The sequence below is a fragment of the Elgaria multicarinata genome, chromosome 8 (genome assembly GCF_023053635.1).
Source record: "Elgaria multicarinata webbii isolate HBS135686 ecotype San Diego chromosome 8, rElgMul1.1.pri, whole genome shotgun sequence".
NCBI lineage: Eukaryota > Metazoa > Chordata > Lepidosauria > Squamata > Anguidae > Elgaria > Elgaria multicarinata.
The window spans coordinates 17579653-17597200 of NC_086178.1; the positions used below are offsets into that span (position 1 = coordinate 17579653).

Sequence of the window (17548 nt, forward strand, 5' to 3'; positions counted from 1 at the left end):
GCATTTCATCCTTAAATTGCTCCATAAAGAACCTACTGTACAATACGGTTGTAGGTTCATTTCACTTATTGCAAAGAAGCAAACCCAAGCTCGCCACCAAGTGCACACAGAATAGGGATCTGCAGCAAAACGCTGTTCCCCGAGGAATGTACCTGTATGATATACTGGCCTGGAATCCACAAACAGCACTGAAATCCACGCATCCTGGCAGAGTCCACTGGTGATTCATGTTCGGGGCACCTCTCTTCCTCTTTATATATTTTTTCCTGGACCTTTGAATAGGCGCTCCATATATGAGAGCTGCCCTTTATATTTCCCACAATTCACTTGAGAGATGCAATGTGGGAAATAAAATGGCCTCTCCAAGCTGATTGGCACTGATTCAGAGTGCTGCCGTTGTTGGTGCGAGGTCATCCCACCAGGGCCAACTGTTTTATTGCCACCGGATTTGCAATCCGGTGATAAGTATCTATGTTTACGTTGGCTTTATACAGCTGCCTCCTTTTAGTGGGCTCCATAGAAGGCCTGTTTTCTCAAGCTTTAGGTGGCATATAGTTATGCAGCTATGTGCGGTTTTCCCCTAGTACGAATGCTGATACTGTTTCTGTTAGTGCATGTTTTTGCCAAAAAGAAACAAAGAAAGTTTCATTTTTATTTTTTTTACTTTTGTTTTGATTGTGTATGTTAAAGTTACCTTTGTGGCTATTGGTGAAAAGACAGTGTAGATACTGCATGCACATATGAGGTTTATTTAGGTGGGCTACATCCATTCAGATTGTTTCCTCTTATTGGTGATTTCCACGTAAAGGAGTGTTCCTGTGACAAATTTTCCTAGAACTTCTAACACTTGAGAAGATTGTTCTGATGTCTATTTATTTAGAAGTTTTATATCCCAACTTTCTTCCATCATGGAACTCAAGGTGGCATATATGGGATTCCCAGGTGATCTCCCATCCAGGCACTGACCCAGACTCAGATCTGCTTATGATTGAAAATATACCGTAGTTCTCTTCCCCCTCCCCCACTCCCCAGATTTTCTCCCCCTGAATCAGTTACTGCAACTTCAGATTAGAGGGTGAAATTTTATCTGTGTGGATAAGACCCTACGTAAACCTAGGGAGACACAGCAGTGCTAGCAGTGCTGTTGCTATTAGCTGGAGCAACTTGTCCTCCGAGGGAATGTATTTTAGTTGACTTATTGCAGGGTTTGTTTGTTTGTTTTTCCAAATCAGCTGAGTCATTTAGCCTCCTGAGACACGATTTCTCGGGGTTTGGTGACGGTGCATCATGAGAGTGCTGCAAACTGTGGATTGGGTCTGATGTTGCCATCACACTTTTCTTTAGCCCATCTTAAAGAGAATCTCTTCTAAATTATCATGTGTTAATGTATAGAAATTAGCAGTTGCCTTTGTTTCCATCCTTAGAAAAGTGTGAACTCGAACATAATTTCACTCTCTCAAAATTCAGAGGTGGAACTTCCATTCTTCCTTTTACAAATCTTCTGAGTAATCTGGTCTCATTACAGTCTCAATATGGTGCGTTAATGCCTTTATTTTTAATTTTAAAAAATGTTTTACCATATTCTTTACTGTTTATGTCTTCTTCTATTCCAGTACCATCTTTCTGTGACTGGAGGCTCCTAACAGGAAACCTTCCATCCATCAATGCACTGCCAATGGTAAGTAGAGTTAACCCTGCTTAGAGTGGTTTTGTGTTTGAACTGGTCTCAAATAAAACTGTTGATAGTGCGAAAAGGAGAAACACACGTCCTACATACCAAATGAATTTTTGAAATGTATCTCACTCGTGGTGGCATGCATGGCACCCTGTTGTGTTATCAGACAATTAATGACGGTCAAATCTGACATCTAGTAAATGTGTTTGGTTGCGCTCCCAACATTTCATTTTTAGCTAAGCTGAAGTATCGTTACTTCTAATAATGAAAGGTGATGAGCACTGACCAAAATTGAACCAAAATGGGCCCACTGAGAACCAAGAGGGAAGTGTTGGTATGGCCAGGCAGCTTCACATTTTGCAGAAGTATACCCGTCCTCGCAAATCCCAACAAACTAGCCACAGAGTGTTGAGTGTTGCTTGGACAAGAAAATCAGCGGAAGGAAGGTGGGCAAATCACTGGAATGCCCTATTTGAAGGGAAGGGCTTGCTGGAACTGTGAATGGGAGCATCCCCGTTGGGAGGAAGACTGCACAACAACATGGTGGTGTAGGCCTCACTTGTTAGGACACCCCTAACCTTAAAGAGGTATGTCCTGCCATTCACAGGACTGCTGTCAGAGAGCTGTTTCTCATGTTACTTAAAACCCCCAAAAACTTACCTGACAACCTGCTACTGCTTTCTCTGCCTCTTTATCTCCTTCCTGCTGTCTCTACCTACGTACCTTCCTCCTCGCAACCACGACCATCCTTTTTCTACGCGGTGGTGGCAGGGTGGGGTGGGTGAAGGTGTAGCACTGTTGTGGCTTGTTGTTGTTGTCCTTAAAGGTCACCCAGAAGCATGAGTCTGAGGCCATTTGGATGGGTGGATCAGTTTCAGTAGGGATGAAATGTGCTCAGCAGATTTTCATGGCCTAGTCTTGGATCTATTCAACATTAAACAGCAGGAAAATGTCTCTTTTTAAAAAGAGCGAGCGGCTTTTTTTAAACTATGATGTGTATTCATAAAACTGCTAAACTATCACCCCTGCTTCCCCTTCTTTTTAAAATGAAAGGTTTTGCATATTTTGACACCTGTACTAGTGCTCAGCTGAATTCTTGCACTTCAGCAATTTCAGGGTGAAAAGTGGGATTTTGAGAGTCGCGAAAGCCCCATTTGATAACCTTCCTAGGCCTTGGTCACTTGTGTTTTCCCACTAAGGTAGAGTTTCTTCAATCAGCCTTTTTGATCCTCAAAATGTTCTTAGGCAAGATACGCTGCTGCTTTGGTGCTTCTGCTTTACAGCATGGCTCCAGTCATTCAAGGATAACGTAGTGAACAAGAACATGTAGCCAATTACAGCGGGCTCTGTGACTGCATCATAGGAGGCAAATGTCCTATTGCTGTCACTCTGAGTGGGGTGTGTATGCGTGTGCAAAGAGAATATGTCCCTGTTGGTCAGGGGCTGCTTTAAAACTGCCAGTTTTTGCTGCCGCTTTTCAGAGGCAAATTCGGTGGCAGTGGAGAGCTGCAAAAATAGCCAGGGGGGACACATGTTGTCCACACCTGCTACAGGCCAATATTCCTTGTGAGGCCAGTACTGTGTGGCAACGCTTTTACCCCAGTCCTGGATCCTGGTTTATTATCCTGGCTTATTATCCTGGTTTTTCTCTGCTGAATTTCAGTAGCAAATTCTGGGGGGGAGGGGGTTGCACAAAAGGCCAGGGAGGGGTACATGTTACCCACACCTGCTGTAGGCTTATTATCTTGGTTTGTTAACTGTCATGAAGGCAGTTCACCGGTTTGGACGTAATGGGGAACTCTAACCTCATACGACCAAGGAAAGAAGTTCTGAAGCTGATGTCTGAGGGCCGAAGTGCAAAGGAGGAGTACTTTGCGCACCACTCCTTCCTGGCTTCATAAATCACGATTTTTGTATCTGCGAAAGATTGTCTAACCCAGCCAGAAGTTCTCACTGCATTTACCTCGTCCAATAAGACAACAATTAGAACATTGTAAATAATAATAATAATAAGAAGAAGAAGTTCAAAGTGTTCTCCTATACTTTCATCTGCGCTCTTTCCTTAGCTCTGTACCACATCATCCGGCAGGTAATGGCCCTTGCTTGTGCCTTTGAGAACACTCAGTCCTCTTCACCGTCCCTTCCTTGCCGCTGTTGCTATGCCAGTTGGGCAGTGACCACAGAGGCAGCCTCTTGTTTTGGAGGTGTGGTACCAAACATCACACCTGGGCAACACCTTAGTATCCAGAGAGGGCAGGGACTTCACCTCACCTTGATGGGTGGTACCAGTGGGGAATGTCTGAACTAACGTCCTTAGTTGCATTTCTTTTCATTTTTAAGTAGATTTGTAGAATGTAACAAACTAAGGGGAAACATCCCTAGATAGCGGCAGGATCTAAGTGCACTGACTGTTGCACAACTGTTGGGGCCCATTGACACATTCCGTATACCATTTTCAAAGTGTTATATCCTGCTTGGTGTAGATCTGGCTGAAGATTCCAACTGGGTCCACACATTTTCATTTTTCTTTATTTAAAATATTTTCTTGCAGCCTGTAAAGGCACCCACCCACACAGACACAATCGCACATTGTTAACTGAAATGGCAGCATTGGCAATTAAAAAATAAGATGTAAATATGAAAAATAGGCCAGCATCAATTAGAAGCAGGCTGAAACATCCGGATTTTAAGTTCATCTAAAACATACAAAACAGATTTTCCTCAAAACCTGTGTGAAGCTTTAGGATCTATGAAAACGATAGTTGGTTGTTTCATACTACCTTCCTTCTGATGAATAATTAGTGAAGCTAATTTTTGTTACTAGAACTCATTAAGGCACCTTTATATTAACAACACAGAATGTTGTACCCTTCAATAAAGGCTCACCTTTATTTATTTATTTATTTATTACATTTATATCCTGCCCCTCAGCCGAAGCTCTGTGGGCGGTTCACAAAAGTTAAAACAGTAAACATTAAAAAGTATACAAAATTTAAAACCATCAGAAACATAAAAACAACAGTATAAAAACAAGAGTATCTATTTAAAAAACAACAATTTTTCATTTGTAGTTATTAAATAGGTCAAGAAACGGATGTGGGGTGTGATTGCGAAACAAGCTTGTCTTTTTTCTTTTACTTTTTTCTTCATTCTGTGTTGTCGCAATCTAACAGATATGAGTCCTTTGCCGAAGTGATTGTATGAAAAGTGGCTTTTCTGCCATATTGTGATGCTTTCCGGTGCTCTGACAGGCAGACTTCTTACACACATTTGCAATTTGTTCGTCAACTTGAATTCTGGGGTTTATGCATGTTTTGTACACTATAAAAGTCCTCCACGGAGGTCTTTTAAAAAACCCATTAGACAGAGTTGATTTGGAGTCAGTTTTTTAAAACTATGTTTTTAGATTATTTTTATAGGATTTATTTATATGAGCAAAGAACAAGAAAAATACACTTTTCAGAATTGGAGAAAAAAGCACATACATGCATATGTTGCTTATTTATTATTTATTTATTTATTTATTGTATTTTTATACCACCCAATAGCCGAAGCTCTCTGGACAGTTCACAAAAAACTGAAGCCAAATTTGACTGTTGTACTTCGCAGTTGGAAGATCTGATGTTGTGTCTTTGGACAGAATGCGGAATGCAGTGCATGTTAGCATGGTTTCGAATTGGATACTGCTCTGTGTGTTCAGTCCACTATGCAAATGTGTGTGTGAATGGTGGATTAGTGGTGCAGATCATAGAGTCATTGAATAGTAGAGTTGGAAGGGGTCTATAAGGCCATCAAGTCCAACCCCCTGTTCAGTGCAGGAAATCCACATCAAAACATACCTGACAAGTAGCTGTCAAGCTGCCTCTTGAATGCTTCCAGGGTGGGAGAGCCCACGACCTCCCTAGGTCATTGGTTCCGATGTCGTACTGCTCTTACAGTCAGGAGGTTTTTCTTGATGTCCAGTTGGAATCTGGCTTCCTGTAACTTGAGCCCGTTATTCCGTGTCCTGCACTCTGGGATAATCGAGAAGAGACCCTGGCCTTGTGCACCATGGAGACTGGGGGTGGAATGATGCAATCCTGTACCATATGTACAGTTTTGAATAGCTGTGTAGTGCTAGACTTTCTATAATATCACCATTGCTGTTCAGAAGGGACCTCTTTCCAAAGCTGCAAAGTTAATGGCAGAGGGGGATAAAATGTTCCCTGCTTCAGTGGAGTGACACTGGGTTTGAACGTAGGCTGAGAACTCTTCAGCCATGCCTTTAGGGCACTTTTTTTTTAAAAAAAATAACTGTTTAATTTCTGATGTTCCCTTTTTCCCAACAGAATAACGCCCCTTCCCTGTATTACTTCACGCTTGCATACTGAGATTTCGCCAAGATTGAAATACTGTTCTGCATTATTGCTTCTCTTAAAAAACATGACTCATTGCATATTAAACTACTCCCAACACTTCATAAAATTTTAAAGTACCAGGAAGAGACTATTTGAAGTCTTACTGTATTTTGTCCTAATTTCCCCCCTATAGGCTATGCCAGAAAAGAAGTATTTGTAGAGTGATGGCCCTGCTACTTGGTACAGCGATAACTGATTATTAATTACTGCTTGGAGCAGGAGGAAAGGGACCTTTTTGGTCTTTTAGTAAAGGAAGTTTTACCTAGGCCTATGTGTGTTTTTGTGATTGTGCTCTGTGTTAGAATTTTGTGTTGGATGAAAAATGCAGTGTCCTGAGAATCTCCGTTCCCACTTAGTTTATTTTTAAATCTCTCTACTTTATGGCTATGAAGGTAGGTGGTCTGACTCAATATCAGGCAGGTTCCTACGTTGTGTAATTTGTGTTGTGCGTACCATCTGGATAAACAGCAATTCATCCTTGCTGATAAGACTTTTTTGCTTTTCTTCTATGCTGACAATGGTTGAGCTAGACATGTAGTGAAGTGTCTCACATCAGGCTGGGTAAGAAGGGGAGATACAGAATTCCCAGAGCAGCATTTTAGAGTAATGTTGTGAAAAAAATCCCATGGGGTTGCTCTTGCAAAATGACTCCGTTTGGTGTGACAAAGGTAGCATACGGACTGGCCCAGGGTGTCTGTTCATGGAGTTGCTCATGGCCAGAAAGGCTTGCAGGATATTCTTTGGGGTGTGCAACTTAGAGTTTCTGTTCCCGATGTGGCTGTCATATGTAGCCCATTTCTTTGCAGCCTAGCTGGTTTTGCCCATAGCTGCCTTTTGGCAATCAGATCTGATGCTGTGATGTGATTAGCCCATGTAAAATGGGAGGGGGTTTGCCAAATTTGTGAGCAGTGCCCACATTGGGACGGAGGTGCTAATGACATTCACAGATCCCACCCCATGACCTACACCGATTTTATCAAAATCACCTTCTACCTGGGTAGCCTTCTAAGTACAATAGTTAAGGGGACCATAACAGATGGAAGGAGTCTGGGAGCCTCATACCAATCCATGTAATTTCAGGGTTGTGTGCTACTCTAACACTGTCACATGTGGTGGTTAAAAGTGGAAGTCAGGAAGTTCCCAATTAAAATTTAACCTTGGCCATAAATTCGCAATCAGCCTTGGCTCTCCCCTGCAATATTGGATTATAATATCATTCTACCTAAAGTAGTCCTGTACAACTTGCAAACTATCAAGCTGAACTGGGCAACCCACCAAGGATTTAATAATCTGTTCTTGCTGCATGCCTGGGAGTGCAAAAGCAGGAAGTTGTTCAGCATCTGATAGGTGTCATTACATTGTTGGCAGCTGCATCCATCTTGTTGGGTTACAGGTTGTGCTCGTGAACCTCACAGTGGTGTTATTTTTAAGGATTTCTGAGATACCAATCTGGTGCAGGCTATCGTAACTCAGCAAAATAAGCCAAGATATGAACAAGTCTCTTGCATTCAGATGTAGCCCCTTTGCTCCTCCCAAGGTGTGAGCTGTGATTAGACCAGGAAGCTTCTAATTAAACATTTATTTATTTATTACATTTCATAGTTTCCCATTTTGTCCAATTTGGAGAACTGTGGTTACCAGCTTTGAAACAACCCCTAGGATCTTAAACCATGGTTTAAAATTGGCGTAATCTCTTCATTGGCTTCCAATTCACTCCAGAATCCAATATAAACTTCTCCTGTTGACCTTCAAAGCTTTTCACGGTCTAGCTCCTGCCTATCTCTCCTCTCTCATCTCACACTACTGCCCCGCTCGTGCTCTCCGCTCCTCTGATGCCATGCTCCTCGCCTGCCCAAGGACCCCCACTTCCCTTACTCGGCTTCGTCCTTTTTCTTCTGCTGCCCCTTACGCCTGGAACGCTCTTCCAGAACACTTGAGAACTACCAACTCAATCACAGCTTTTAAAACTCAGCTAAAAACTTTTCTTTTCCCTATAGCTTTTAAATATTGAGTTTGTTCTGACTCTATACTGTTAGCTTCACCCCACCCCGTGCCTGTTTACACTTCCCTGTACCTGTTTGCATTCTCTTTCCCTCCTTATTGTTTACTACAACTTCATTAGATTGTAAGCCTATGCGGCAGGGTCTTGCTATTTACTGTGTAATCTGTACAGCACCATGTACATTGATGGTGCTATATAAATAAATAATAATCATAATTCTCTGGTTCGGACAAAATGGGGAACTATTTTGTCCGAACTGTTAATTATAGACGTCCTGGTTTAATCATGGCTCATGCGAAAGGAGGAGCCAAAGAGGGTTGTGTGCAGGCAAAAGACTTGTCCACACTTCAGGTTATTAAAGTGAGATGCGATTGAATGCAGCCAGTGTTCTTTAAACACCCAAAAGGACTATATGAAGGGGATTTAGCTGTTTCTTTTAAAACATCCAATAATGTGAGGCTTACAGTAGTTGTTTTGTGCTTTTTAGCTGTTTCAGTCTCTTGAAGGGAAAAGGTTTGGAAATAGTGTTCTTTTTCATGTTGCTTTACTTTTACAGTTCTCCTTCTGTTTCTTTATTGTCCTCACTTGCTTTAGGGTGGGTTTTCTTGTGAGTTGAATGGTGGTGGTGGTGTTCCTTTATGACACTACGTATCCTTCCTTATGGGGCATAAAGTCCAACTTAAGCTCCTGTTTACCAAGAAAGTGCTAGAAACAAGTACCGGGGGTCTCATAAAGCTGCCACTGACTCTAAAGAGTCCAGCATTGGTATGTTTTAGTTAAGTACCCACTTTCCTGCTTTGTGTTGGCCTATCAGAAACATATTACTGTTTTTAATGGTCCATTTTTGCTTCTCCCACTGCTATCGATGCATGGCCCAAAAAGTGCCATTCCTCTGTGCAATCTCATCATGAACATTGGCCTCAAGAATACATTGGCAATTTTAAGCTTGTTTTGGAGGGATGGGGAAAAGGGAAGCCAGTAATTTCTTTGCGGGTTAAGATGTTTACTATTGAAGAGGGACTAATAAGGAGGAATATAGGCAAGATTATTGCTTTGCAGTAGCTTTCATTTTGTAAGATAAGCATATATATATATATATATATATATATATATGAGAGAATGCTATATTGTGTCAGGAGAAGTTTATGCCTATGTCTGAACTGATGTTTTCAGGAAGGAGTCTGAGGAATTGAGGCAAATAGTGGTGACAGAAGATAAAGTTCTTAACCTTATTGACAAATTGAAAGCAAATAAATCACCAGGCCCAGAAAGTATCCATCCTAGAGTTCTCAAAGAACTCAAATATGAAATTGTGGACCTTCTCACAACAATATGCAACATATCTCTAAGTTCAGCTTCTGTACCAGAGGACTGGAAGATGGCCAATGTAACACCAGTTTTTAAAAAGGGATCCAGGGGGAATCCAGGAAATTACAGGCTGGTTGGTTTGAGATCTGTTCCAGGTAAATTGGTTGAAAGCATTATTAAAGATATAATTAGTAAGCATATGGGCATGTCTTGCTGAAGAAGAATCAACACAGCTTCTGCAAAGGCAAGTTCTGTCTCACTAATCTTCAAGAATTCTTTGAGAGTGTCAACAAACATGTAGACAGGGGAGATCCAGTGGACATTATTTACTTGGACTTCTAAATGGCTTTTGATAAAGTTCCTCACCAAAGACTCCTGAACAAACTTTGCAGCCATGGAATAAGAGGAGAGGTCCTCTTATGGATCAATAACTGGTTAAAGAACAGAAAGCAGAGAGTGGGGAATAAATGGTAAATTCTCCCGATGGATGAAAGTGAATAGTGGAGTCTGACAGTGATCGGTATTGGGACCAATTCTTTTCAACTTGTTCATTAATGATCTGGAATTAGGAATGAGCAGTGAAGTGGCCAAATTTGCCGATGACACCAAATTATTTAAGGTTGTTAATTTAGTTATTTATTACATTTTTATACCGCCCAATTGCTGAAGCTCTCTTGTTAAAGCACAAAGGGATTGTGAAGAGCTCCAAAGGGATCTCTCCAAGCTTGGAGAGTGGGCATCCAAATGGCAGATGTGGTTCAGAGTAAGCAAGTGTAAGGTGATGCACATTTGGGCAAAAAAACTGAACTTTTTAAGTATAACCTGATGGGATCTGAGCTGGTGGTGACCAAAAAAAGAAAGAGATCTTGGGGTTGTGGTAGACAGCTTGATGAAAATGTCAGCTCAGTATGCAGCTGCTATAAAGAAAGCAAACTCCATATTAGTCATTATAAGAAAAGGACTTGAGAATAAAATTGCCAGTATCATGCTGCCTTTATTCAAATCTATGGTGCGACCAACACTTAGAATACTGTGTACAGTTCTGGTTGCCACACCTAAAAAAAGATATTATATAGCTGAAAAGTGCACAGAAAAGAGCAACTAAAATAATTAAGGGGAAAGTTTATTAGGGAAGTTTACAACAGCTGGTCCCTCTAGCTCAGCATTGACTCCTCTGCCTGGCAAGGGCTCTCTGAGGACTCAGGGCCTTTCAGTGATGTTTTCAGTGGACTTGCTAGGCCTTGAACCTAGCTGCAAAATTTGCACTCAACCACTGAGCTCAAGTGGATTCTTGCATTGAGCAGGGGGTTGGACTCGATGGCCTTGTAGGCCCCTTCCAACTCTGCTATTCTATGATTCTATGTGTCGAATACTCAGAGATGTGTCCTTGGCTGGAAGTACACTGGAGGGATAGAGTTCCTACCTCCATCACTCAAAAGTAGACTGTTAGAAGGTTTGTTTACTACACATCTCTCTCTTGCTACCGAATTAGCAATCCCAGGGGCCAGATAGTAAGTTCTCTTTGGGGTGCAGGAGGAAATGGGTTCAGAAGCCTCTCGCTGTTGACCTCTAGATTAGAACACAAGTTGAATCTGCAAGTTTATCCCTTCAGTTTTAAAAATTGTGTTAGGACACAATCCTACGCATGTTTAGACCACCCCAAAAGTCCTACAATTCCCAGCATGCCCTAGTTTTTAGTTCTTTGCATTGCCACTGGCTTTTTTCTTGGTTACTGCTTTGGTTTTATTCTGTTTTAAATGTACGGTTTTATATTATGTTTTACTACGTTAATTGTATTTTATGGTTTTAAGCTTTGTCTTGTGACATGCCCGGAGAGCTTCAGTTAATGGGCGGTATAGAAATTAATGAAATAAATAAAGTTTGGTGTGACCATGAATTAACCATTCCCATGTTTTTAAGACATTTAAAGAGATATATTGCAAAAGAGCGGGGACTGGGAGGGATTCCCTACCTACTTTATCTCACACTCAACGAAATAATGAGTCATTCTCCTTTTATTCTAGTACATGTTTTTCCCTTGCATTCCTCCAGGAAGACTCTAATGAAGAGAATAACTCATGTTCCCTGGAAGCAGTTAAAAGCTTAGTTTGCTACGGTTACCTAGAAGTAAAACTTCAACATGAAAGCATCTAGAAGTTTGCTTCCTTACGATGACATCAGTTTTTAAGGTCTTCAAAAGCTATAGAAGACCTTAAAAACAGATGTCACTGTAAGGAAACAAACTTCTAGATGCTTTAATGCTGAAATTTTAGTTCTCGGTAACTGTAGCAAACTAAGCTTTTTAACTGCTACTAGGGAACATAAGAACATAAGAGGAGCCCTGCTGGATCAGACCAAGGGTCCATCTAGTCCAGCACTTTGTTCACACAGTGGCCAACCAGCCATTGGCCAGGGACCCACAAGCAGGACACGGGTGCAACAGCACCCTCCCACCCATTTCCCCCAGCAACTGCTGTACATAGATAGGCATACTGCCTCTGATACTGGAGGTAGCAAGCTAGTTAGTGTGTCCCCATTCCACAGCAAGTCAACAATATGATAATTACATTTTGAACAGAAGGTGTGGTAACGTCCTCCATAGAATCCAAAGCACATGCAGTTGGCCCTTGTCCAGGGCGACATCAGGAGTGGTAGACTCCCTCAGAAACAATGCGAGGAAAGAAAATAAACATAGAGTGACCTGACCTGACTAGTAACCTTTAACAGTGTGCACAGACATCACCAAACCACGGCCACTAAATGATGCAGGCATGGGGAATAGCACCCCTCCACTACCTGATATCTTTTGTAAACTGCCCAGAAAGCTTCGGCTATGGGGTGGTATAGAAATGATGCTAATAATAATAATAATAATAATAATAATAATAATAATAATAATAGTAATAGCCCAGTTGTTAGAAGTGCAGCAATAGAACTAAGGAGCTGCAAGTTTCAAATGTTGCTTTTGCATCTGGTGCCATTTCCTTTCTCACAGTCTATGCACAGACAGTGCCTTAGGTATTCAAATCAGGGCTAGATTTGTATATGTGACACATTACAAGGCATTGGAACATGCCCCAATACACATGTAGCCCTGATTTGAATACTTAAGGCATTGACTGTGGGTAGACAGTGAGAGAGAAAATGGAACCAGCTCAGGGCTATGGCTCCATCTTATTTTATTTTATTTTATTTATTGCATTTATATCCCACCTTTTCTCCAAGGAACCCAAGGTGGCGTACATAATCCTCCTCTTCATTTTATCCTTTCAAGAACAATTCTGTGAGGTAGGTTGGGCTGAGAGTCTGTGACTGGCCCAAAGTCACCCTGTGGGTTTCCATGGCCAAGTGGGGACTAAAACCTGGACCTCCCGACTCCCAGTCCAACACTTTGGCCACAACACCACACTGGCTTAGAGCACATCCTTTACTTATGGAACATCCTGCCTGATTGCTGGCCAAAAAAGAAAAGAAGAAATGGAAATAAGGCAGAGGTCTTTCTTGGGTAGCAAGACCAGGAAAGACCTCTGCCTTAGACCATGAAAAGCTTTGCTACTTGGAGTAGATCAGCTTTCCCCAGCATGATGCCCACTAGATGTACTGGACTACAGTTCCTATCCTCCCGGTCATGCTGATGGGAGTTGTAATCCTAAATATCTGGAAGGCACCTGGTTGGGGAAGGCTGAAGGCGACAATATTGGGCAAGACTGACTGATGGTAAGAACATCAGAAGACCTGTGCTGGAGTAGACTAAGGGTTCATCTAGTCCAGCGCTCTGTTCACACTGTGGCCAACCAGCTGTCGACCAGAGACCCACAATCAGGACATGGTGCAACAGCACCCTCCCACCCATGTTCCTCAGCAACTGGTGAATAGGCTTACTGCCTCTGATATTGGATGTAGCATATAACCATCAGGACTAGGAGACATTGATAGCCTTCTCCTCCAGAATGGTTTGTTTCCATGTAAAGCAGCTTCTTACGTTTATGGTGTGTGTGTATATAACATATCGATTACAAAAAGGAGGCAAACCTATAGCTAAGTAGTAAAGCATGTAAAGTAGTAGTAAGTACTATAAGTTACTAAGTAAGTACTATAAGTTACTAAGTAGTAAAGCTTTCCTGCATTGAGCAGGGGGTTGGACTCAATGGCCTTGTAGGCCCCTTCCAACTCTGCTATTCTATGATTCTATGATTCATGTGCTTTTCGTGCAGAAGATCCTGGGTTCATTCTCTGGCATGTACTGGCAGATGATGGGAAAGATCTGTACCAGAGAACTTGGATATAGCTGCTGCCAGTCAGGGTAGGCAATAGTGGGCTAAATGGGCTGTTGCTCTGTATAAATCAGCCTGATAAGTTTGTTTATAAAATTCAAGCATAAAGCTGTATAATGTAGGCGGCAGAATAATGCAGAAATATGGTTTGGATTGGAAAGTTCTAGAGCATAAAGGCAATGAGTCACAAGCATTGAAGAATGACTGCAAGAACAAGGTTGAAGCACTTAGCAATTCAAAGCATGCATATGTGTTTGAATTGCTGTTCTGAATATAATAGCGCTTGATGGTAAAGTTCAGAGGGAGGAGGTGAAACCAGTCCATTCACTGGGAAGTGGGTCTAGAACATGGACCCACTCAATAAAGCAACTTTGTTACAGTCACCTACCCTATCTCTTCGATTCTGAGACACACTTTTCCCCCCATATAAACTTCTCTGAAAATGGGGTGCGTCTTAGAATCGCGGGTGTGTCTTACAGTGCAATCTCTCCTCTAAGAGCTCCAAGAAACCTGGTTGAGGGCATGGGCTAATCCACCTAGGATCTCTGGTCCTATTTCACATTTTGCATATTTGGACATATATTTCACATTGCACATTTTGGAGAAGCTGTGGACAGGGCTTTGTCTGTGCCATAAGTCTAAGGGTTCACAGAAAAATCTCAGAATCTAACCTTGCATGCAAAATTGAACTTTCAGAGAATCTTGGCTTTCAGTTGAAAGGAAGAGCGCGTTTAGCCCCTGTGATTGGAGTTATATGCTTAAATGTTTGTAGAACATGCACTACACACACATGAGATAGCATCGTCTAGTACAGACTTCCCCTACCCAGTGTCCTCCAGATGTTGATTGAGGATGATGGGAGTTGTGGTTCCACACATCAGAAGGGCACTGGGTTGATGAAGGCCGCTCTACTATAACCCGAGGATCGTGTTAGATCCAGATGCAGATCACTAAAAACCAGTCAACAAATGAAACAGAACTGATTCATACTTCTTATGAAGTACAAGAAGTGCCATTTAATGCCTACAGACTGAGATCAATAACATTGTACTGAAGCTCCATAATAGGTAAAGGAACAGGCTGAAAATTCAAGTTCAAAATACGCATTCAGAAGAGAATGTAGAACTTCAAAAATAACTCCCACATTCCTTATTCTGCTCGATCCCTTCCAAATGGTGAGATACATATTTTTTTTTCACTATGAAAGCAATTAAGCGCTCCAATGCAATGTCCTGAAAAGTCTTCAAAACAGTTCCAAATGACTTCAGGAGTCACTTTTAACCCCTTCCTTTCTCTTTGTTCTCAAAGTGTGTGGGTAAATGCCTGCTGAGATCTCCAAAGCCAGAGAGAAGTGGCTGAATCGGATTTCCAATGGTTGGGAGTGAGGATTTGTTCTCTGCATGACTCCTTACCTCTCACTATAACTAGCCAAATGGGAGTAAATTATTGGAGATGGTAAACATTGCAAATAAATCTTAATTCGGAACAAGGAAGTACACACGTTTGCTCATTTGACTTATGCCGGTTATAGAATTCGGCATGTCTTGATGCTAAATGGATTGTCCAGGTGCAAAGCTGTTGTTAGTGAGGGGTACATCAGTCTTTGCTATAAGCCAGGCCCATAGAGCAGTGCAGAGCTCATAGTTTGCATCTCAAAAGGCTTTTGAGTTCCCTGCCCCAAGGATCCCAGAGGGCAAGGCTGGAAAAACCAGAGATATTAGGAATGTGTTTCCATTCAGAGGAGCTTACAGTGTTGAGTGATGAATGCTTCAAGAATCTACTACTTCCTGTGTAGCTAGCATGGATTCCTGAATTAGAATACCCATGTGTCCTAGGAAGAAGGTGATTTAATGGCATATATCTATAGTATCAGCTCTGAAATGGCCTTTGGTCATGACTAACTGGACAGTGCTAATGGGAAATACTCATCTATTCTGCTAGGCAGTGTAACCCTTATGCCCCTCCCTTCTGATTATTATTTCCCCCCTCTATAATTGAACTGGAGAGAATAAGCATGCATGATGGCCACAGATCTGTAAGAAATACCTAGCAATCAGTCTTCCCCTATATACACCAAATCGACCTTTGAGAACCTCTGAGGAGGCCTTGTTGGTCATCCCACAGCCAACAGTGTGGCGTGAAGTAACGGCATGGAAATAGGCCTTCTCAGCGGTGGCACCCATCCTCTGGAATGGTCTCCCACGTGTGGACCAAGAGATGGAAGCTGGCAAACTTTAGACCCCTCTTGAAGGTGAACCTCTTTACTCATGCTTTCCCTGACTCGTCGTTGCATTTCTCTTTTTTAATGTTGGTAAGCACTTTTTAAGGTGTTCGTTATTGTATAATGGCTTCTATTTTATGTATTTGTTACGAAAAACTGCTTAGAGATCTTATATCAAGGGGCATATGAGTAGTTTAAATAAATGGTTGCAAATAGCAGACAGGTCCCTGCATTTTCATGATGTGTTTTGAACACTTCCTTTCTATAATGTTTGTAGCTTTTCAGTATTCTCCTCACAAGCAGTTGCCTCCCCTAGAAACAGTATAGAAAAAAATATGGTTAGCACGCAGTGGAAATGGGGAGTATTTCAGATGTCTGTGCATCTGAAGCGGCCACAAGTTTGACGGGTTGTGAAAAACCAAGCCTTAAGTGCTCTCTTTTAATGATGGCAATAGTTTCCCTCCCTCTCTCTGTGTTTAAATAAAAGAAGCAGCAAATAACAACAACAACACTGCCTATGCTATTTCCTTTCATGACAAACAACAAGGGACACTTTCAGAAGTATCAGGTACATAACAGACAAATTAAAGAAGAAAATAGATGGCCAAAAGGTTAAAAAGGAATGAAAACACGAGCTTTAATCGTCACAGGATCAAATGAGGCATTAGTTAATTTTCCTCCTTTTTCGGTGCAGTTCATCAGAAGTTCAAGTAATTCTACTGAGCGACTGAACTGGAACTGAGCATGGTGCCAAAACCCCTGATTACTGATAGCATAAACAGAGAAATAATCAACTGCACTTAACACTTGCTGTCATCTTTCAGATAGGAAATTGCTTTTGAGAATGTTGGAATTCTACCCTAGTTGCAAGCAGCGACCCATACTGCTTGCAAATACCCACAATGGCCAGGGCTGTAAGCAACAGTTGACGAATTCTTTCTGCTAATGAGCAATCAAGCTGCATTTTAGACTGAAATGGCTGAGACAGGGGGCATCAGGGGCAAGAGAAATTGACCACGGGTGGTGGTGGTGGTGGTGGTAGTGGTGAGAAAACAATTTGCTAGAGGTGTAGCTGAAGGTGATGTATTTCCAGAGCATGGCTCTTGCAGGAGATGCTATTGCTAGCACATGCTGAGCATGGAAACAAAAAGTCATAGACTGGGTTTAAAACGGGGAAACTCCGATGAGTTAATAAAAAAAATGTCAAGGTCATGTGATATAAATAAAAGGATGTTTCCATATTTAATATATAAGTAATTTCCCACCTCTGCTATACATACGCATCATGGAGGAAGTCCCATTGAAGTCATTGGGGTTTACTCCTGTATAGAAATGTATAGGATTACACTCATGGGCACACTAAGCTTTTGGAGTTATTTGAGAGTGATTCTGTTCAGACAATGCACTAAGCCACGGTGGTTAAGCACTTTGAGGTAAGCATTATGGCTTAGCGTGTCATGTGAACCATATCTTAATGTGTCATCAGAACTATTCCTAACCATGGTGCCTACATAACCATGTTTTAAACACACTCACTAACCATTTGCTGCAAAAGGGTTAGCGGCCTAACCATGGCTTAGCATGTTGTCTGAACAGACCCAGTGTCAATAAACATGTGGACAGGGATGATCTGGTAGACTTTGATTTCTTGGGCTTCCAAAAGTCTTTTGA

General features: G+C 41.7%; 1 protein-coding gene across 2 annotated transcripts in view; it reads left to right on the top strand.

Annotated features, from left to right (window-relative positions):
* TBL1XR1 (TBL1X/Y related 1) overlaps window positions 1–17548 on the top strand; it is a 197990-nt gene that overhangs the window by 91793 nt on the left and 88649 nt on the right. For both annotated transcript variants that reach the window (XM_063131956.1, XM_063131955.1), the window contains exon 2: window positions 1614–1678. The gene's annotated coding sequence lies outside the window, so the exon portion shown is untranslated. The remainder of the gene's footprint in view (window positions 1–1613; window positions 1679–17548) is intronic.